This window comes from Globicephala melas, chromosome 2, assembly GCF_963455315.2.
Source record: "Globicephala melas chromosome 2, mGloMel1.2, whole genome shotgun sequence".
Lineage (NCBI taxonomy): Eukaryota > Metazoa > Chordata > Mammalia > Artiodactyla > Delphinidae > Globicephala > Globicephala melas.
In genome coordinates, this window is record NC_083315.2 from 155874341 (window position 1) to 155898507 (window position 24167).

General features: G+C 43.3%; 1 protein-coding gene across 1 annotated transcript in view; it reads right to left on the minus strand.

Annotated features, from left to right (window-relative positions):
• The window catches only part of STON2 (stonin 2), a 151269-nt gene that overhangs the window by 64583 nt on the left and 62519 nt on the right, over window positions 1-24167 (minus strand). The window lies entirely within an intron of this gene.

The window sequence follows — 24167 nt, forward strand, 5'->3', positions numbered from 1 at the left end:
AATTCCAGACATAATAAGATCTTGTAAAACAGAGATACAAATCTCATTTAAAATAGCAGAATGATGTTCCATGCCTCAGAGTTTTTGAGAGATTAGTCCCTACAACCCTTCCTTTTTACTGATTAATGAAATAACATCCAGAAAATGTGTGGGTCACTTCTGGGCACATACCCTGTTACATTGTCTCAGTCATGAAACAATTTTTAAATGTGCACACATTTGAACCCCATATGACTACACAAGGGACTCCAACATATTCTATACGTCCATCGTATCACAGAATATATTGTATCACAAACCTGACATAATATTAGTACACAAGTTAGAACAAGCATTAAATATTTAATTAGAAATAGCTTTTCTTGCCTCCTTAGAATTTAAAAGGTCATCTGAGAAATGATTTGACTGACTCATTTCTCTTAGAAAAACTGTCTAGGGAAAAAGGGAATCAATACCTTCTTACCCTCTCAATACATTTTCCTAAAAAAGCCAGAGACCTTCCACATCAGTCCACCAGGTTTTTTCCCCCTAACATAGTTGCAGAATACCTCTATAGTTTGGGAAATCACGCAGGGTCTTAGCTTGGTTTGGGGTGCCCATGCTTTGACCTGGTCCTCCTGCCAATCTCTCTCTCTCTTTTTGCTCCCCATCCTTCTTCCCCAGCAAGGAAAGCCTTGAAGGTGAGGTAAGTCACAGAGGGGCCAACTGAGAGAAGGGAGGAAGAGGAGAGACTCGCATTCCCTTAATGTGGTTACAGTTGACTGCATGCTATGCATTTCACCCTAAGGGTTAAAAAAAAAAAAAAAGGACGGAGGATCTAACTCCTTCCCTCTTCCGCTTTGACTCCCACCCCCAGTGCTAGAAGATAGATTTCAGCACAGCACCTAGAAGATGGTAGGAGCTTACTCAAGTGGGGGGTATTTGTCCCCTCTCCTGCCCTCTAATTTAGCATAACCTTCATGTCCAGTGCATTGTTTCTTACTCTCAATTATATTCAGCAACGACTGTCCATCCAGAAAGAAGTCAGGTAGCGCAGCCCTGCTCCGACAAAGGCACACGTTTAAAAGAAATGCTTGCTTTGGCTGCTGTGAGATCAGGAGTAAGGAAGGAACAGCAGTGCTTAACGGCATCCGAGACAGGGCTGGGGTGCCAGCTCCGCTACGTATGTTCTGGTCAACTCACAGGTCGGAACTCCAGCTTCCTGGTCTCTCGAGTGACGATAATATCATCTACCTCACTGGCTGTGATTGACGATTAACTGAAAGAAGTATGTGAAACATTCTTTAAAGGGCAGAGTTCCAGGTAACAGCATGAATATCAGTAGTGACCATCACTGCTCTCAGCTCTAAATGTGCTGGCGGTAGAGCATGACAATTGCTTTAAAAGAGGAACTAAGTTGTTTCTGCTGTTCCTGATCACCCAGCCCATAGCCTACTCAGCTGCTGTTCCCAGAGCAGGTCCATCAGAATACTAACTAGTAGGTGAACACAATTCCAGCAGAAAATGGACCAGCTTATTTTTCATATGGACAGAGATTTTTTTCCTTCATTCCTCTTGTTTTATCAGACCCTCTGAACTACTTCCTTTTAGCAATAATTATAAAACGTTTTTTAAAATTTTTTGTTATGGAAATTTTCAAACATATATAAAAGTGGAGAGAAAGGTGTAACAAACCTCCACGTACGTATCACCAGCTTATCAATGCATTCAAACCTTGTTTCACCTATATCCCTACCCACTCTGCATTATTTTGAAGCAAGTTCCCAGTATCACATCATTTTATCCAAAAACATTTCCGCATGTATCTCCAAAAGAAAAGGATTCTGTTTATAAGCGTAACAAAAATATTACAGCAAAAAAACTATAATTACTTAATATTATCCAATATCTAGTAAGTATTAAAATTTCTCAAAGATTTTTTTTTGCACTTGGTTCAAATCAATTCTGCAATTAGTTGATAAGTGTTGTCTTTTTTAATATAAAAGTTCTTTTTTCATCTTTTTTTTTCTTTCTATTTATTAGTTGAAGAACCTGGTTCTTTTGTCATATAGTTTGTCCCACAATCCACATTTTAATTATGTTGTGATTTAACAAGTTCTCTGCCCCCCGTGTTTCCATGAATTCATAGTTAGATCTAGAGGCTTGATGAAATTCATATTGGATTTCTGGATAGAACAGCAAATTGATAGGTGGTATTGTGTACTTCCATCAGGAGGCAACTCATATCGATTACCTCTGATTTTGTGCGCTTAGCAGCCATTGAGAATCAGTGCCTAGGTATTATTTCATAGGGATTGGAAAATGGTGATTTTCTCCCATTACTTTTTCATTTATTAATTGGGATGCTATTATTATTATTAAAGGTTTATATTTGCCTGAAATGAAAGCATATATTTCCCACTTCTGCTTTTGGCCATGAGGTTTTATGTTAGTATATCAGAGTTCCTTTCTATCTACATATTTTATTAAAATCTATTATACTGAATCTATTATACTGAAAAGATGATCAAGTTAAAAAAAAAAACTACTCAATTAGATTTCTGGGGAAAACAACTGGGAAACATCATCCAGAAATCTTCACTCCAAGGGTAGAGAAAGACGGGTCCACAGCACATCATTCAGATTCATACTTGATTCTTACGAGCTCTATGATTTTGGTCAAAGTTTAACATTTTGACACCCAGTTTTCTCATCTATAAAATAGGGATACAATACCTACTTTGTGGTTTCTGTGAGGATTCATGATAAAGTATGCAAAGAGCCTGTTCCAGTGTCCAAAAAATGAGTAGATGCTCAATAAAATGTAGTTACTACTAGTTGCAGCACTGTTTCCTCCAGACCTAGTTGCTTAATAAATGCTGGGTGAATAAATAAAGGGACGCTGGGTTTACTTTGTCCCAAGCTGATGATGGCTTTAAGATGCTGGAGACATAGAAGTGAACAAAACAAAGTCTCTGCTCATGAATTTACATTTAATCGTATAAAGGAATGGAAATGGGCATTATTTGTTCCAGGATAATAATTATTCCAGTTGGCTATTTTGAAAATAAGTACTGTTGGTGACCCACAGGGTTGGGGCAAGAGAGAACAGGATCAACTCAATTACATCACTAGAGACGTAAGAAGGAATCAATATTCTCCATAAGAACGATAAATCAGTACTATTATTACATTTGACTTGGCCTGCGGTACACTGAAGGCTCACCTAGCGTACTGGGTTCAACTGTATCTTCCCAAAAGGTAGGCTGATGTCCTAACCCCCAGAACCTGTGAATATGACCTTATGCGGAAATACAGTCTTTGCAAACGTAATCTATTTAAGATAAGGTCATACCAGATTAGAGTGGGCTCTAAATCCAATCACTGGTGTCCTTATAAGGGACAGGGAGACACAGAGATACACGGGGAAGACCATGTGGGGATGGACTCAGAGATTGACGTTATGCTGCCATAAACCCAGAAATGCCAAGGATTGCCAATGCCACCAGATACTAGAAGAGGCAAGAAAGGATTCTTCCCCACAGGCTTGTGAGAGCGCACGGCCCTCCTGACACACTGACTTCGGATTTCTAGCCTCCAGAACTATGAGAGAATAAATTTCCCTTGTTTTAGGCCACCCAGTTCATGGTAACTTTTTCGGGCAGCTCTAGGAAGCTAATACATCCAGTGAACCCATACCAAAGATCTGGACCAGTCAGCCTACTTGCGGCTCAAACTGTTTAGTGGGATAAAGAGAGCAAAGGTGAGGGGGGGCCGTCCTAGACAGGAGAAGTTGAATCAGTTTTAGTTCATCTTACATCAACTAGGCCCATGACGCACTCTTCAAAGCTGTGCAAGTACCAACAGGTAAGCCTGCTTTACCTGAAAAGCAGGTAAACAGAAGCCACAGAACTTGTTGGCACTGATACCTTAGGAATGAGAATGTTCTTTGAGAAGTTTGGCGGGGGAAACAGTGACATCCTCTTCTACGGGGTAAAGGAGAAACATTAACACTGCCCAGACGCAGTGGGAGAAACATTCTACCCTAGGCACCTACCTCTCTACATTTATTGTATCTCAGGAAGGCTCGATGGCCTAACGGAAAAGCTGCTAAGCACTCCCCTAGTTACCTAGCCATGCTGAGCCTCTGCTACTGCCCCCCTCACACTATGAGAAGAGGTCAACACAATAATGCAGTAAAGAACTCAGCCTGTGAGAGGTGCTGGGCTGGCACCCTCTGTAACGTCACTGTCTAGATACCTGGTATAGGAACTAGTGGTATGGCCATTCACAGACATCCACTCAGCCCCTTTTCCGTGCCGGGGAACCGGGCTGGACGCTGAAGAGACTAAGAATGAGCTACACTTTTTGATAAATTAATTGCGTTAGGGATGTGGGATTGGGGATGGCTCCTTTTTTATGTTTCCCTTAAAATGTCTTTTAATTTTATAATAATATTTTATAATGAAATACTTAAAATTAAAACTCTGATCTAATTTAAAAAAAAAGACGTGGGAAAAGCTGCCACACGTGTATGTGTCTATACGCATGTAGTTTATATATATACGTATATATCCACACACACACACACACACACACACATTGCTCAATCTTCCCACAAGGCACAGCACTAGGTACCTCAGGAGACGGGTACCCTCACCAATCTCCAATTTACCCTCACCCCCATTGCACTAACACTGGGTCAGTAGCACATGATTTAGCACAGAATTGGTGGCTAATTATTTCAGGTGTGCTAGTTTTATTTTCCCAGGTTAGTTCCCCCAGGGCAGGAATTACCTCCTTTCACACCATCTGTTAGCACCCACTCAAAAGCCCACCATGCCCCAGGATTAGCTGGCCTTACAAACTAGACGATGCAATAGACTTCTCTGGACCTTTCTGGAAAACAAGCCATAACAAGTTGCCTAGTGATTATGTTAAGGCAAGGAAGGAAGCAGAAGAGAGTATGACTAAGAGTTCTGCTCACATTTAGGGTCTGCTTCTTCATTTCCTATTGGTTTGCCCTGAAATGGCACCACCAAGACCACAGGGCAAAACATGGCAAGAGCCACCTGTGAGGCACCAGCACCTGAAAAAGAGATGTATGTGTATGTGTGTGTGTGTGTGTGTGTGTGCGCGTGTGTACACTGCCATGTGTATAATACTGGAAGGCTAGAGCAAATAAAAGGCCTCTGGAACTTTATTGTTCCTTCACGACTGCCACAAATGCTTTGGATGCTTGCTGGAAGCAACCAGGATAATTTAGCCCCTCCCATCTTAGGAAATGTGGACAGGAGTACTATGTGCAAGCCACTGTGCTAAGTACTTTAGATCTGCTCCTCTACTTACTCCATTCAGAGGCTCTCACCTCAGGGAGCACTAACCCTGTTTCAGGGGTTGGGAAGCTGCCTAGAAAGGGCAGAGCTGGTATGCATTTCCTGTCTTGGTGACCCCAGCATAGATTATCTGCGTGACCACAGTTCCACCCTACTGGGAGGGAGGGGAGAGAAAAGTATTAAATAAAGTTGTTAGTCCCTAGCCCTTTTTCTCCCCTACTTGCATCCATCACTCACCAGTATGAGCAATGAACTCTGACCAGAGACCCTCAAATGATGCCACAAAGCTGCCTCTATGCATCTCTCTATGCTTGGACAGAGGAGAAAAAGATGACCTCGTTGAAGCTGCTGAATGAGGGTTAAAAGCTGCATCCTCCCTCCTCTCCACACAGAGCAGCTAATCGAGGTCACAGCCATAGAAACCAAACAAAAGGCTCCCAGGAGCCCACACATCCTCGCCTCACTGCTGCCAGCCACTGTGGGAAGGGAAAAGGGAGCGCCCGCCCTCCTTCATTCCTCAACAACTTAATGAAGATTTGGCCTGTCATCTTCCCAGGGAACAAACCCCGTGGCTGTCTGAGATTGATTTTTATTCTCAAACAACACAGCAGATCCTCCTTTAAAACCAAAAGTCAGCAATAAAATGGATCATAAACATGTGTATGGGGTTATAACCCCCCAACTACTCTAAAGTGGCTGGATTTCTCCCAGCCCCCCAGGTCTGTCAAAACGAAATTCCTGAGCAAGTTCCCCATGTCACCACTGGGGACGGCGAGGTTGGTGGAGTCCATGGCTCTCACAGGGCTGCTGCCACAAACAGCTCTCTTAGGCCACATCCCCTGTGGTCTCAAAGTAATGGGCGTATTTGTCTGATATCATTTATTAGCAAATGAGGATATCCAGCTGGCTTTGCAGATTTGAGATGATTCTGAAAAGAGTCACATTTACACTCTAAAATGTCCAAGATTCTAAGCACATAAATGACAAAAAAAAAGTACTTTGTATACATCATAAGCAAGCACTATTTTTTAATCCAGCAAAGAAAACTGAACCATTGCCTTGTTAGACTTATTTTATTTATGCGCTTTAAAATCGCTCTTCTGGGGATATAAATTCCAAGAAAAAAGTCATCATTATTCGAAAATTAAACATATTTTACTGTTGAGGTCTCCAAATGGGCGTGAGTATATTAAACCTACCTCAGCGCCTTGAACTTCTTTTGTCACCTTTGTAGAACTAAGCTGAATTGTAAACTGTTTCTGAGACTGAGGATATTTAGCTCTTTTCAAATAAGGAAGAAGATGTCATAAACCCAATAAAGATTGGGTTTATTCTTTATAGATCCAAGGCGTGGTGATAATAACTATAATAACAATTATCATTATACTGGAAGAACTGACATCTATTAAGCACACCTACAGTATCAAGCAGTTTTCTAAGAACATTAAATACATTTCTCATTCACCTTACCAATCCTATGAAATTACTACTATGATTGTTCTAATTTTGTAGACAAAGAAACTGAAGATCAGAAAAGTTAAGTGTTTTCTACAAGGTCAAACTGCTAATAAGTATGGAAGCCCGTGTTCAAACCAGGCAGTTAGTTGCCAAAGGACTAGTGGGTAGATAGTAAACATGGCTTGAACATGGAATGGGCTGCCTCTCTAGTGACTGCATCCTTCAAAGTTAGGTATTCAGGCAGGAACTGCCATACTAAGGACTCATATACACATTATTATTTATAAAATAGATAACTAATAAGGACCTACTATATAGCACAGGGAACTCTACTCGATACTCTGTAATGACCTATATGGGAAAAGAATCTTAAAAAGAGTGCATATATGTACATGTATAACTGATTCACTATCTGTACACCTGAAACTAACACAACACTATAAATCAACTATACTCCAATAAATAATTTTTTAAAAAGAGCTTCACTTGGGACCTTGGCAAACTACCTTTTCTGGTCCCCGGTGATGCTCAGTCCTTCAGATTCCATGATACTGAGCTACTTAGTATCAATACGATTTTATTTTCCAGATTTGAACAGATTCTCTAGTTCCATTTTCCCACATTTATCAGGAAGTTCGTAGATCATTCAAAAAGCAGAGAATCCGTTTGTCGTCACACATGATATTCACATTTCTGTCTAAAGAAAAGAGCTGGGTTTGCACACCTGTTCCCAAATGACTTCCCTTTCTTCTTCTTGGAAGCAGATGGTAAAATATGTCTTGGTCAAAGTTTCTGTTCTAAAGCCAAGAGGCTCATCAGTGAGAAGGATGCTACACAGCACCTGCAGCTCACTCTACTCTTAAGCAAGCCCCAGTTAGAATGGATGTCAAGGTTCAGGCGTGGCAGTGAGGCCAGAGACGATTCCATCAAACCAGCCAGCCAGCCTTTGGGAAGTGACTGTGCCACCTCCAGGGTGTTAGTAGTTGGCCAAATCCGATACCCACTTCCTTTCTGCTGAAAGTGTGCATCTAAGAAGCATCTATAAAGGAGAAGTGAAATATTCGATTTGTTGAAAGACTGCTTATTTTGTCTGGCCTGACTACGTTTTTCCTTCACTTCACTTACTTAAATATTAGGCCACATTTCAAATCCCACCACACACTATGGAGCTTTCAAAACAAAGAACTTGGGGAAGGTGCTAATTTCATCATCCAGGCTTGGAATAATTTAGAATCTTGACCGACTTTCTAGAACCTCTAAAACAGTGACAACCACCACCTATTATTATTATGAGGGCCGACAGCTAGGATTTTAGGCCTCAAGCAAGCTCTTCATACCTTCCTCTCTTTCTACTTCCACGTCTTTCTCAACTTTGCCAAAACACCCTCCCTGGGCACCTGGAAGGAAAGAGGGACATATCTTGTTTATCAGGAGCTGAAGCACTTTGGCTGATGTTACTTCCACAAGCGAGGCTGGCACAAGGAACCACTGGCAAGCCTAAGTCAGAAATAATGCAGAAGGAAGACGGGGAAGGGGCAAGACACGTGGAGTGGGAACACCCTACAGCAACGGGTGCCCCATCCCAGCGAGCCAGGCAGCTCTTCTGAACAAAGACTTGCTGCCGATTTTTTTTTTTTTTGCGGTACGTGGGCCTCTCACTGTTGTGGCCTCTCCCGTTGCGGAGCACAGGCTCCGGACGTGCAGGCTCAGCGGCCATGGCTCACGGGCCCAGCTGCTCTGCGGCATGTGGGATCTTCCCGGACCGGGGCACGAACCCGTGTCCCCTGCATCGGCAGGCGGACTCTCAACCACTGCACCACCAGGGAAGCCCTTGCTGCCGATTTTAGGTACAAGAGTCAGCACTAACGACAGTGACCCATTCTCTGCATGAAGACTGACCAGAGACACTCTCCAAGACACTACCCAATAACCATCTGTGTGCTAATGGAATGGAAAGGAAAAAGGAAGAGAGAAGGAACTAGAAGAAAGAAAAAGGGAGGGGGAAGAGGTCTCACTACAAGCCCTAATCATGTCCCTCTTCACCACAAACGCTTCCTATCATATGCATCTAACAAGATGTGCAGAGATGGTCTAGAGAGATGGATGGAACAGGACAGGAAGGTGCTGAGTGAGGAATATCCACTGCTTCACCTCTCAAGAGCTGTTTCTAATTTTGGTTCTGTGGATACAGCTAGACTGTCAGTCATGCTGGAGAGACTGAAGGGAGAGACAAAGGTCTAAATTAAAGGAAGACCAGGAATTCATACCACGGCTATGGGTTCTGCAAGTTTCATAAATAATACTCTTGGATTTACTATGGAGTCAGTCCTGCCAAAATTTACAAGGGGATGTGTAACCTAGTTGAGGAAAGTCATCAAAAAATGTCAGCATGAGAGGAAGCAAGATCAAAATAAATTATTTGTTAAGAGTATTATTTGTTAATGGAGCATATTTAGGAGAAAGAGAATTTGGGGGTGGTGAAGAGAGACAGATACACAATATGCAAGGCAGATATTGAAAGAGCAAGGTTCTTGAAGAGGCAATAGGATTAATTCAAGACTTTTTGGTTTTCAGTAGAGCTCAGGGGCACAGAGGTTACACATATGTGGTAGGGGTTACTCAGGATTGAGAACTGGCCAAAGGGATATAGTGGCAAGTCAAAGAGCTAAAGATTCTAAGGCTGTTGGTAGAACACTGAAGAAAATTACCCTTGGGGTCCAGGCTGGGTAGGAAGGAAAGTGAAGCCAGAAGATCACTGAGAGAAGTTCCAGGCAGCAGTGAGACCCAAAGTTTGGCATGCCACTGGAAAGCTGAGAGGGCAACTGCCCATAATACCTGCCCTCTACATAGTATTCATGGTTTAGAAGTTAACTTGACCATGCATACCTCATTTTATTCCTCAACAAACCCTGGGAGGTAGTTACATCGAGTAGGTATCATTACGGCCATGTTCCAGATGAAGAAACTGAGGCTGAGAGGCACAAGTGATTTCCCAAAATCTTATCACTGCTAAGTGGGAGAGTGAGGCCTCCAAATGAGCTCTTCTGACTACTAGTCCAATGCTCGTTCCACTAGCCGAGGACTCCACATCACTGGAAATAACATTAAGGGGAGGATGGGCTTGGAGAAGACAGTCAAGGGCCAGAGTCAGCAATGCACATGCACAACCTGGGCAGAGGATGGTGGAAGTGGACATGGAGGTTTATTTAAAATTGTGGAACAGTGGCAGCTCCATAATGACATGAAAGCAACCAGGGGGAAAGGAGATGATGCCAGTCCTTCCAAGGTTGAGGAAATTAGAGCCACAGGGAAGGGAAGCCAGATGACTTTAGGACAAGAGAGTATAAGGAGAACAATGTACAGGTAGAGGACGTAGAGTATTTTCTCACCATCAACAAGAGTTTGAAAGATACAAGATGGCTCAGGTTGGAATGAGTGAATGAATGAAAGGCAAAGGAGCAGGGCAAAGGGGCTCTGGCCTCAGATGAATGATGAGCGACAGCAAGGATGAGGGAGACCATGGGTCAAGAGGGGGTGGGGCTGTAACAGTGACAGGAAAGGAGTAGCTGCTACAGAAGCTGTGGAACATTCCCAAGGTTCCAAGTCCTAGTCCCAGGGTTCTAACTGGAATATTAGTGTGAGGATGTGAACATCACTGTGAGCTTTAGATGAGACAATGTGTATAAAAGTACCTGATGGTACCTGGCAAATAGCAGGTGCTTGAAACCTTTGGTTGAAACTGAAGTTAAGTCATGTGGGCTTCGGGAAATTTTCTCCTCACTGTTGACTTTTGTCTTTCAGCCAAATACTTACTGTATACTATTACAGCAACGTGTTTGAGGTCATCTAATAATGAATCAGACATTGACACTGCTTTTAGCCTCAAGGCACACTGATAGAGACTACAGTGTACTCTGATGGTGAATATTCACTTGTTCAGCAAATAATTATTGAGCATCTATTATGTGCCAGGCACTTGGTGATGCACCAGTGACAACAGAAAGTCCCTGTGAACAAGGAGTTCATGTGGACAAAATAGACAATTAGAAACAGACAAATATTATCAAGTGGGGTTAAGTGCAATGGAAAACACAAAGCAGGGTAGGGAGATAGAGAGTAAATAGGGCACAGAAGGCCCTGTGTCAGATGGGGTGATCTGGGAAGGCCTCCATGAGGAGGTGACAACTGAGCAGAGACCTGAATGGAGTAAGGGAGTGAGATGGGTGACAGTCTTGAAGAACAGTCTTCCAGACAGAGGGAATAGCAAGAGAAAAAGCCCTGAAGCAAAGAACAGCACATGAGCCAGTTCTGAATGAATATGATAAAGCAGAAGGTAGTAAGTGATACAGTGAAGCTGCTGTGGTAGACAAGTTACTTCCGCCTTGGGGTGTTGGTGTATTTGGGGAGAGCATGATGAGGAATCAAGGCAGGCTTCCTGGAGGTACTGGCATCTGAGATGGACCATGATGGAGGAACTATTTGGACCCATGGCAAAGAACACTGTCAATCAAAGCCCAAAAGGAGAAAAGCAAAGGAGGTGCGTGGGGGACAAAGAACCGTTTGGTTTGGATGGACAGCACATCTGATAGAGGGAAGTGGTTGACAATCAGGAAGGAAAGGTAAGATAAGACCAAAATGTGGAGGGAGGGAGAAAGGGCAGAAGGGAAGGAAACATACAATTTTTGAACTATCCATCAGGCGTGGGGATAGGTACTTTATATGATTTCACTTAGTTATTATTTATTTCAGTAAATAAAAATTTCTTCCATTAAACAAAATAAATATTTCTTTTAGTAAGTAGCTCCTAATACACATTGCCAAGCTCATGCTAAAGATGATGAACTGAAGCTAGGTTAAACCCAAGAGTGAGCCATGGATACCACAGTAAGGAGGTTAGAGTTTAAGCAGGGAAGTCATGGAAGGTTTGTGGACACAGGAGGGACACAGGCAGCACTGTGCCACCCTGGGATGAACACAGTGTGGAGTAAGGTTCCAGGGTCGGGGACAAGCAAATGATGGTACAGACCTCAGACTACCAACTGACGGGATTAACTGTCTTGTTTCTTTTGTACAGTCGGCCTTTTTGCATCCAAGGATGAGAAACAGCGGATATGGAGCACAGACTGTATTCATTATATTACGTCATTTTACACAAGGGACTTGAGCATCTGCAGATTTTGGTATCCACAGGGGCTCCTGTGGTCCCTGCAGATACCAAGGGATGACTGTATTCCCAAGGTCACGTGGCACAGTGATTGGTCTATATTAGGTTGCCAGTACTTGATTAATAGCCCACCCAATTTGAAGTTCAGAAACAAGAAAAGCACAGCACCTGATCAATCTAGTCCTTCTTTTCTTGGGACTCATGTTCCATATGAGAGACTTGGGGCTATTCTTTCAGACCTGCCCAAAGAAGGCTTTTCTTAGACTTTTCAAACTGTAAGGCAAAGTATCAAGAAGGTCCTCAATCTTTGAAAAGCTGGATTTGTTTGTTTTTTCAAATAAAGCAAATTGTGGTGTAACAATACAATAAAACACTACTCATCAGTAGAAAGGGATGAATTTATGCAACATGGATGAATCCCAAATAATAATGTTGAGTGAAAGAAGCCAAATTACAGAACCTACTGTATGATTCCATTTATACAAGATTCTTAAAATCTCAAGCAAATCTTTGTAGGCAGAGTAGTGGGTGCCTGGGGCAGGAGATGGGGGGGTAGTGAGAAAGGAGGATTACAAATAGATAGCAGGAACTTTCGGTGGAAGATACATTCATTATCTTGATTCTAGCGATGACTTCACGGATGTAGACATGTTTCAAAGCTCATCACACTGTACCCTTTAAAAGTGTTTCGTTTATTGTGTGTCTATTATACCTCAGTAAAGCTGGAGGAAAAACATAATGGTCTACAGATCTTAAACAGGGTCCCTATAATCAGGGGGGATAAACACTACAGATTTCTATACGTTTTGTGGCACAGCCTCTTGTGTTCATGAACATTTGTGTTCTCTGCTTTCCAGGCATGTAACAAGGCCACATTTTCCAGCCTCTTTGACAGGAAGGCATGGCCAGGCCCTGCGTTCTGGCCAACAGATTGTGCACGTCCACTTCCCACCCACCACCTGAACAGAGGAGACTCTGAGCACAGCAATGGGTCCCTGAACTCTGGAGCACAGCACCCTGTCGCCACCCTGCACTCACAGTCGAGTGGATGAGAAATAAACTTGAACTGTGCTAATCCACTGAAATCCTGGAGTTGTTAAAGCAGTTAGCCGCCTATGTATAATTTGTATAAGGACATTATATAAATTATTTCAATATTATTAATATCAATATATAATATAAAGTATATTAAATATATGAGGTATAATATAAAGTATATTAAATATATGAGGTATAATATAAAGTATTGATATGTCATTAGCATCTGTATTTTACAATACATATTCATATATTAATTGGTATATTAATATGCCTAATACTGATATTAGTATTGGTAGTAGAACAGAGGACAAATCATTGAAAATTAATAAGCCTTAGTTTCCTCCTCTGTGAAAAGGCAGGATATTTTTCTCCTTATCTCACAGGCTATAATAAAGAGTGAATAAAATTATGTATGTATTTGAAAGCTTTTTGAAAACAAGTGTGTTTTTACCTACAATAGAATTACCTTAACTGCCATTAAAAATGTCCATATTTGATATCCTTAGGCCAAGTTCATAGTATTACTTCCAGCAAGGACCAGATGACTTTTCTTTGTTCCAACTCAGAAAGACTCTCAGCTCTAGCAAGTGCCTCATATTTGATATAATCTGAGCAGACATGACCTGCAAACCATTCATAGGGATAATTCTTTCTGGTACAAGATGGGAAATGGATAGGTAGATACATTCAAATGTAAATTCACAAATAATGGATACCTTTAAAAATAAAAATACTATCTGCTCTTCTTCACATTAGGGACTTTATTTATATTCTCTCATTTTATAAATTTTTTACCAAGATGTGGCCCTGAATTCTATTTCTGGAGGGTCAAAAAAAGAGTGAAGCAAGGTAGATGTATTGATAACCCAAACCATCACTACTGGAAAAGGAGCCTCAAAGCGCACTGAATGTTAGCAATTCAGGAACGGAAACGCGAGCAACTGGGAGTGCAGAGGGCACATACCTGCCCAGTCACACAACTCCAGTCAACCCGCGGGATTTCATCCAGGCTCTTCTGGGTAGCCCTACCATACATACGATAACAAAAAGTTCTGCCAATACCATATTTAAAGGTATACAGATATATTTTGTTTTTTACAGATTGAAGGTGTGTGGTGACCCTGAATCTAGCAAGTCTATCGGCGCCATTTTTTCCAATAGCATTTGCTCATTTCATGTCTCTGTGTCACGTTTTGGTAGTTCTTACAATATCTCAAACTTTTTCATTATTACATTTGTCATGGTGATCTGTGATCAGTGATTTTTGAAGTTACTATTATAACTGTGGTAGAAAGGGCAAGAGAACTAGAATTAGAAGTGGAGCCTGAAGATGTCATTGAATTGCTGCAATCTCATAATAAAACCTTAACAGATGAGGAGTTGCTTCCTACAGATGAGCAAAGAAAGTGGTTTCTTGAGATGGAAACTATTCTTGGTGAAGGTGCTGTGAAGACGGTTGAAATGACAACACATTTGCGATAATGTATTTAATGACAACAGCATTCAGAATATTGCATAAATTTAGTTGATGAAGCAGTGGCAGGGTTTGAGAGGATTGACTCCCGTTTTGAAAGAAGTTCTACAGTGGGTAAAATGCTATCAAACAGCACTGCATGCTGCAGAGAAATCATTCCTGAAAGGAAGAGTCAACCAATGTAGCAGACTTCATGGCTGTCTTGCTTTAAGAAGTTGCCACAGCAACCCATCCTTCAGCAACCACCATCCTGATCAGTCAGCATCAAGGCAAGACCCTCCACCAGCAAAAAGATCACAATTCGCTGAAGGCTCAGATGATGGTTCGCATTTTTTAGCAACAAAGCTTTTTTTTAATTTTATTTATTTATTTTTGGCTGCGTTGGGTCTTTGTTGCTGCACGCAGGCTTTCTCTAGTTGTGGCGAGCGGGGGCTACTGTTGGTTGCAGTGCACAGGCTTCTCATTGCAGTGACTTCTCTTGTTGCAGAGCACAGGGTCTAGGTGCTCGGGCTTCAGTAATTGTGGCACATGGGCTCCGTCGCTGTGGCTCGTGGGCTCTAGAGCGCAGGCTCGGTAGTTGTGGCACACAGACTCAGTTCCCCGGTGGCATGTGGGATCTTCCTGGACCAGGGCTCGAACCCATGTCCCCTGCATTGGCAGGCGGATTCTTAACCACTGCTCCACCAGGGAAGCCTCCAGAGGATTTTTAAATTAAGGTATCTATCCTGTTTTTTAGACATAATGCTATTGCACACATAACATACTAGAGTGCGAACATAACTTTTATAGGTACTGGGAAACCAAACACTTTGCCTGACTCGCTTTATTGCAATATTCACTTTGTTGCAGTGGTCTGGAAGGGAAGCTGAAATGTCTCCGAGGTCTGCCTGTACAATCTTCTTTCCTTAGACACCAGTACTGAGGGGTTAAGGAAGGATGACAAAATCCTGGAGTTGAAAACAAAGATGAACAGCTCCCAACTGGTTGCTTTCTAAATGCGTAGTGCAAGCAGCAGACGCTCAGTGTGAGGGAGGTGGGGCACCGGACCGAAATATGCCGAAGTGGAAAGTGCCTCCACGGTCCCAGCATCCTCTTTGGGAAAAGGACAATTACTTGGCAAAGGGAAAGCGGCAAGTCTCCCGGGATACATTCCGGCTCAAACTAATGATGTGTTGCTTGAGGCAACCAATTTGTCCAAACAAACCAATTCTGAAGAGGAGGAGGGGCGAGGCACCTCATGAAAGTAAACCTGGCATGGGCTCCCTACCCCCATCCAGCCCTCCCCCTCCCTCCACCCTCCCTCCCTCCTCTTCTCAGGGAAGCTTTTCTTCCTGATTCTAATTCTGCAGAAAAATGCCATAGACACAAGTGGTTTCACAAAGCATGCTGAGTGAGCCCACCCTTCAGTCAATGAGAACAGAAAGAATAAAAGAAACTGCCTTTCTGTAAAGGCAGTTTACAGAAACTAGCCAAGGACATAAAGGAGAACCTCTTCGGAGTTCCACTTGGCCGTTTTTCCACAACTTAAAAGAATTTTCCTCCCATTGACTAAGTCCTAGCTCTAAAACATGAGGAATTCTGAAAACCGTATTATATCGCTATCATCATAATGACTACTCCTTATTTTATTCCAGAAACTTTATGTTCCAGGTCTCCCTGAACCCTCAAAATAAACCTGCAAGCTCAATTATCATTATTATTTCCATTCTACAGTTGAGGAAACTAAAGGTCACTGAGGTTAAATAATCTGCCGAAGGTCACGGAGCAGGGGAGTAGCAGGAGTGGTCTTTGGTCTGTCAAACTCAGAAGATCATGGCTTTCCATCACTCTATATCTACTTCCTGCAAAGAGTAAGCAACTAGCATCCTGCCAGCGAAAAATCACAAGTATATGACAGCAATGTTTGAAACAATGGCCTCCCCCACAAAGCAAACAGGCCAGCACTCAACCCCCAAACAAACAGGCCAGCCCCCAAACAAACACATATAGCACAGAAGAAATTTTAAAATGCTCTAGTAACGTATTTAATTTTCTAAGTGGAAGTATTTTCATTCTCACCGAGCTGAGGTCCCTGTGCTATACATCATGTTCCCACTAGCTATCTATCTTACACATGGTAATGTATTTATGTCAAGCCTAATCTTCCAATTTGTCCCGCCCTCCCCTTCCCACCCTGTGTCCACATGTCCGTCCTCTTAAACTCCGCCCTGTAGGACTGGGTGCAGTGAAGTGGTCCTTGCAGAGAGCTCAGCCACAGGACGGGCAGAGCTGCACAGCGTCAACAAGCCTGGACATCAATCCTAATTGTGTCCCTTAACTAATGTGTGGCTCTGGGCATTGGTGTTGTCATCTATAAAAGGAAGATCATAACACTACAAAGACCACCACAGAAAGTAATGAATAAAAGGCACTACAGTTGTCACCTCCTCTTCAGGACTAGTGCATTAGCAATTCTAAAAGGAACTTGCAAAATCTCTGGTTGGAGGTCACAGGTTTTTTTATTAAGTACTTCTAAAATATCTAGTTTAGATAATCTGTATGGAGCACAGCATCTTAAACTCTACCACTCTTTCTCATATCTTGGTCTACATAGATGGTTCAATAATCACAAGGACCTATTTCAATATCACAGAAAAGCTTTCCCCAAATCACCTTCTTTGCACTCTCTGAGCTAAATAAATAGGAAAGGAAAATATGGCTGCTTTGGTCAAAGAATATATAGGGTAAGTGAAATTCTGAGATACCCAGACAGAGAGAGAACCCCCCACTGCACCCACACACATACGTCAATTGTTTTTTAGAAAATTTAAAAGACTATAGTAAAACCCAAATAAGAACAGGAAAACAAAATGAATGGACACGACTGGATAAATGGCTAACATGTGAAAACACAGGAAAGAAGTCTTATTTACACACTGGCTGCACCTATCTGTTCCCTTTTAGTTCTTCCCTGTCATGAAGTTACATTTCAATTAGCAAATACACTTAAGCCTAGGTAACTGGAGAACAGGATTGGGAACAAGGGTCTTCTAGCCCTATATCAGAATAGTTAATTTATTCCACAAATGTCCACTGCGTAAGTTCAACGTGCCAGGCAGTGTTCTGGGAATATAAAATGAATATGATGTGGTTCCTGCTTCCAAGAAGGCCTCAGTGTAGTGGGGACTCCTGAACAAGTCACTGCCACCCAATGAGATAAACTCATGAGGGAGGTTTGTACATAGCTCCCGGGATGCAGAGAAAGCAGCGCTGGGCCCCCAGAAGGTTCTCTATAACTGCTGCCCACAACTTACTCCATTCACAAACACCAGCCTCTCATTACCAGGCACCAGGCAGGGAAACTGAGGAGAGAGGCTTGGACTGAATCCCAACACTACCCTTTCAGTTGTGTGACTTTGGCCAAATCATTTAATCTCCTTAGCTGTGTTTCTGCTTCTACAAAATGGGGTAGTAATATCTACTCTTAAGATTATGAAGATTAAATGTGTATGTGCATGTGTGTAACACATTCCTAGCATACAGATGTTCCATAGCTAAAAACTATTTTTTAAGTTATATATAATGATCCTTTTAACAGCAAAAATTTGTAGGTTATCCGTTCTTCATAGACAGATGTCATACACTTCACTCTTTTCTGTATTTGCAACGACTGGCAAAATACCAGTTTTACTCAATAAAAATTTGTGTTTCTGAGAAACTTTTGAACCTCTTTGAAAAGAAATTTTCAAAGAGAGCAATCATTAGAGTTTTAAAATACTGATTTAAATCCAAAATGTAGGGCTTCCCTGGTGGCGCAGTGGTTGAGAGTCCGCCTGCCGATGCAGGGGACACGGGTTTGTGCCCTGGTCAGGGAGGATCCCACGTGCCGCGGAGCGGCTGGGCCCGTGGGCCATGGCCGCTGAGCCTGCGCGTCCGGAGCTTGTGCTCCGCAACGGGAGAGGCCACAGCAGTGAAAGACCCGCATACCGCAAAAACAAAAAAAAATCCAAAATGTACAACTTAATGGGAACAACAATATCAAGGATCCTGGGGCATCCTAATAACAGAAATGGGGCCAAATTTCTATTTGTTAATGAAAGAGAAAAAGATGTAATTTGTTTTAAAAATATGTTCTACTGTTCTTCGATTTTGAGGAGGGCACTATTACTCAGGAGGGATACAAATTATCACTGAAATTCATAGTTAGACAAAAGAATTTTTAAAATAAGTTAGCTCATTTTGTTTTCCAAGCAAAATATATTCAAGGTGAAAAAGAATCATAAAATACAAATGTGCCTTAAGAATAACAAGAATCCCCTGTAGCCCCATCATGCACAATGATAATTACTGTTTACTGGGAATCTGGGCCCCCTGGTCTAGTGTTCTACCAGCTGCAGCAGGATTACGACAAAACAGGCAACAGAGAAACGTGTTACATCTTGTAAAGAGGCACACAGCCCCGGTGATGTTCTCATTCTATCCTTAACCAATCATGACAACAGAAACTTTCTAAGCATATAAAAAGTGCTTGTCACAAAAATTGAACTCCCGAGTCCATAGGTTTCTACCCATCATAAACACTTGTTTCTGGGGGGGGGGGGGGAAGAAGAGGCCCAAATCCCTGGGGATCTCCTACTGCTCTGGCAGAATTCCATTGTGATCAGTTAAATGCAAATAAATCAAGAACATCTGGTCTACATTTGTTTTAAAGCCCACGAGGGTTTAAATACAAAGAACGTTTGGCAAAATGTATTCCTGAGTCTATTGAATTAGAATTTTCAAAAAAGGCCAAGAGGTATAGCAGAGCATGAGACAAAGTAGAGTTACCTTTGTAAATCCAGGAAAGTTTGTCAAAATATTTCTTTCTGGTTTCTCTGGTTTCCCAACACTTTAGCAATGGCATGCACTTCCAACTCAAATTTGCTAATTTATGTATGTTTGGGTTTCTATACCTTGAGATCTGACCAGGTAACCAGATAGGCACTATGGGTTAATGAAAGACTAAAATGATTTGTAGATGTATATAAATATATATATGTGTGTATGTGTATATAAATATATATGTGTCTGTGTGTGTATATATACACACACACATATAAATATAAATTATACATATACATAGATACATACATAAATACCATATCATTTCAGGACTTTTCAAAATCTTTAATAAGCTAATACATGTTACAAATCTCCAGCAAAGGTGGCAGGGGGACTTCCCTGGTGGTCCAGTGGTTATGAATCCGCCTTCCAATGCAGAGGACATGGGTTCGATCCCTGGTCAGGGAACTAAGATTCCCACGTGCTGCATGGCAACTAAGCCTGTGCCCCACAACTACTGAGCCCACGTGCCGCAACTAGAGAGCCCACATGCCGCAAACTACAGAGCCCATGCGCCACAACTACAGAGCCCACGTGCTCTGGAAACCTCGTGCCACAACCAGAGAGAAGCCCGCACACCACAACAAAGAGCCTGCACACAGCAACGAAAGATCCCATATGCCGCAACTAAGACCTGACGCAGCCGAAAATTAAAAAATAAAATAAATACTTTTTAAAAAAACAAAGGTGGCAGGTCATGACCTAACTCGTTGGCCCCAGCATCCTGGCTTTTCTTAGGCGGCTGCATGGGACACACTTGGGAGAAATGCTGGACTCTTACACCCAAATGGGATACAGATGTCTGGGATGCAGATGACTCTCACCACCTGGAATCCCACTCCTTTCATGCAAGGATCCATTCAACAGACAACTATTAAACACCTGCTATGTGCTTCACCCAGCATCAAGTTTCTCAGTTTGCATATACACCTGAGCATTGTCATCCCACACGTAAACCGACACCTTTCTTATGCATAAAAGAAACCCAGGGGCTTCCCTGGTGGCGCAGTGGTTGAGAGTCCACCTGCCGATGAAGGGGACACGGGTTCGTGCCCCGGTCCGGGAAGATCCCACATGCCGCAGAGCGGCTGGGCCCGTGAGCCATGGCCGCTGAGCCTGCGCGTCCAGAGCCTGTGCAACCAAAATGGAGGCCCACTACTTAACAGCAGCTTGTGCTACTGTAAACATTTTTGTGTTTTCTCTTCTCTTGGTTGCAATGGACTTCCAAGGCAGAAGGCTTATTTTTATTCCTTCGACCCTCTTACCATTTATCAACTCAGGTAAAACTAAGGGCATTACAGAGCTACTGTATGTGATGACAGGGTGTGCCTGTCATCTAGGGAAAGGGGACCCTGGGGAGACAGGGGGTGCTATTAGGGATCTTGCCTAGTCCCACTTTTGCCATTTGCACTGGAAAGCCAAACCCCAGAGCAAACCTCTACACTGCTCTCCAGCTCTGCCCACACCCCGTGATTTAACCAAGGTGAGGGGATTGGGGATTTATTTGCCTTCCTCCTGCTAATTATCCCCTTAGTGAGAAAACGAGAAGAAAGTGTAGGCTGATCACAGAGTCCTTCCCTGCACAATTATGCTGGGAATCGGGATTGCCCTGTGGGGATGCCAGCTTCTTGCAGGACTCCTGCCGCAAAGGACAGCGAGGAGGTACGGCTTGCTGTGGCCTCGTACAGAGCAACAGAGCCAGGCAGACAGGCCGGGCCTGGGCCACCATAATCCCGCTCCACACAGGAGATGAATCGCGGAGCATCTGCCCCAGCCGCATCTGCAGGGAAACCCCTGGGCTGGCGGGGCAACTTCTCTTCACCCTCTTCTTCCCTCCGCAATGCTAAAGGACATGGGGGTCGAGAGTGGGCAGATAAATGACAGAAGTCTCCCCAAGGAAGGTCCTCCCAAGGACCCCCAAGCCCTCAGCACAGGAACCCATCATCCTGAAACCCCACAGCGTCTCTCCACTTACCCCGGCTCACTGCTGAGGACCGCAAAGCCCCTCTCTGATCCCATCCCACAACGCGTATGGTTTACAGTCCTCTTTGGGGCAATAAAGGAGTAGGCAATAATTACCCTCATTTCCCATGCTAAAGGGAAATAAGGCACAGGGCTATTCAATTAGGATTGTTTTTTTACTCCTAGGGCGCTGTACGAAACACCTCTGCACACACCCTGTTGCCCTGCCTGTGCAGGGGTGCCCAGCCCCATTTCACAGATGAGGAAGAGAAGCTCCAGGGAGGGGAGACAGAGGTGGATGAGAATCTGCTCCCCAGCCTGAGGGATTCAGTTTACCCTGACTGAAACACCCAGCCTCAAAGTAGGGCTCTCCCAGAGGCTGGCCAGTGCCACAGGCCCGGTGCTGGGCAGAGGATGGGTAGCCACCTGGCTGGGGGCACTCTTCCATGTTTATCAATTTCTTTGAAGCTCTCAATACCTCAACTGAAAGCATCTGTAAATTCCCCATTGCTGGGGTAGATGGGTAAGTGCCACAGGCTTCGAAAATACTTGGTCGTCCTCCTAAACCTTGTTTTTCCTTATCTTCCTTCTATCCTGGGACCCAGGATGAGTTAAAGGCTTTTCAAAGCCAGAACTCCACCCTGTTGGCACCGGTCAGGTATATATATGTATTTCCTCTATACCTATCTGTACAGCAGGTCTGGAAGGTAACAGCAAACTGACAACATGATGACTCTGGCACTGCCAGGTTTGGGAGCCACTGGAAAAGGCTTTGGAACTTTAACTAAGACACAGATTTGTCCATTCCTTAGCGGTGTTCTCTTAGACAAGTCTCTTAACCTTCTACAGACTCAGGGTCAACTAGGATATGAGAATGATGCCTGCCAGCAGGATTCTTGTGAAGGCAGAGATAATCCACATCTGACACACAGCACACACTCAGTAAGTCCTGGCTATGATTATTACTACTTCTGCAAAAGAGGACGGTTGCTAAAAGGCCACACATCTAGCCTCCCTGTAGCTGCAGAAACCGCCTCCTGCTGAAGGAGGGAACCGAGAGCATCACTCAACATTCTCTAGTCCTGGTTTTGCATTTGTGTCTCTGGAGTGACCCCAGCCTGCAGGACATTTAGTTCCTGGTAGGGACCAAAGTGTGTTGGCTATTCTCCATTTGCTTCACCACCACCCCTCACTACAAAGCCATTCTCCACCTCTCTACACCTGCTCTGTGGCCTGGTGGCTGACTGCTGTGGGCTGCCTCACCAGGGCTCCATGCCCTTTGGTTTCCGACAAGATCTGCTGATGCGAAGACCAACACAAGATCTGGGTAGTTATTCTCCCCACTTTGCCAAGTCTCTGGCAGTGGTGTTGCTCTTTCTATAGCCATAGCACCTGTGGGGCAGCCCCTCTTCCATGAATCTAGGTCTTGTTGCCTCTGTAAGCAGTTCTTTCATTAAACTCTCTTCAGATAAACCCCTCTGAGGGCACCATCTGCTTCCTGCTAGGACCCTGACCAAAACAACACAGGGCAGGAGGCTTTCTCAATGAAAAGGGAGATACTAAACATAATTATAAGCTTTGGGGACAGCTTAACAATGTCCAGTTCAGGCTACGACTCTGATCTTCATCATTTGAACCTCTAGGAATTAAAGCAATTTTCACCTAAGTAAAGAGGCCACCAAAAAGAACAGCCTGAGCCTAGAGATCTTGACTTTTGCTGCAGTGAGGAGCCCACCTCTACTTCTCTAAAGCAATAAGAACCCTGGGGCAGGAGAGAGAAGAAATCACATCCTTGACGATCATTCATTCTGTGTCAGGCATTATGTTAAGACGTTGTACATAAACTGTCTCACTTGGAGTGAGTAATAATTTGGCTGAGGTAAGAACTATTATTACGGCCATTTTTCAGATGAGGAAACTGAGTCGTAAAGATACTAAGAATCTTGCCCAAGGTCACAATGGCAGAAGGAGGATCTGAACCTGAGCAGTCTGACTCCAGCGTCTGTGTGCTCTTAGCCTCCTCCACGGGAAGGCTTGGCAAAGAGGTTGAGGGCAAGGAGATGCAAACGGGAGGCAAGCACCACCTCTCTTCCTCACCACCTCAGCTTGTGACTTCCCATCCACAATATGCTCCCATCCATGAAATGCTCCCCAGGGTGGAGAGGGGGGTATGAGGGCATATTTCAGCTGCTGATCAAGATCATCCGTCACAGAGCATCAACCAGAACTGAGTGTGTCAGTGCAAACAAAATGCAATAAAGAACTGTGGCTTGTGAAGAGAGAGAGAGAAACCATCGTAAACTAGGATTCCTTGCAATATTATCAAATACCAAACCAAATCCTGTCTCAACCCTTTAGTCTGCAAGAGGGATCACTCTTACTTGTAGAACCTCCCAGTAGCACACACCGTGAGGACAAATGTTACCCAAGTTTGAAAATGATCCAGAAACAAATTCCTAAAGCACACCTTTGAGAAGGAAAAACAGATATTGTTGGACACACTGGGTAAATTCATCTACAGAGAAACCATCAGTAACTCTATCACTTTCAAAGGAAAGCAATCCCTTGGGCCAAATAACCAAAACACTAACCACACACAACATCTTCCCAATGCTGCCCTAAACCCAACCCATAATACAGTGCTTGCTGACAGGCCCATATTCTACCTGCAAAGCCAGCCAGCATTCCACCCTACACCTACCGGAAATGTAATAAATGAGAACATGGGATGTTATACACTAGTGCATAGCTCAATCCAGGCACAAAAGAAAAAACAGAACTGCGAAATGATCTGTACTCTGGACACAGTGGCTGCATCCTGATTCTCATTCTACTTCACATAACATTTCCTTTTTCTCTGCTTAAATGTAACCTCCCTCTTGCTGAATAGGGA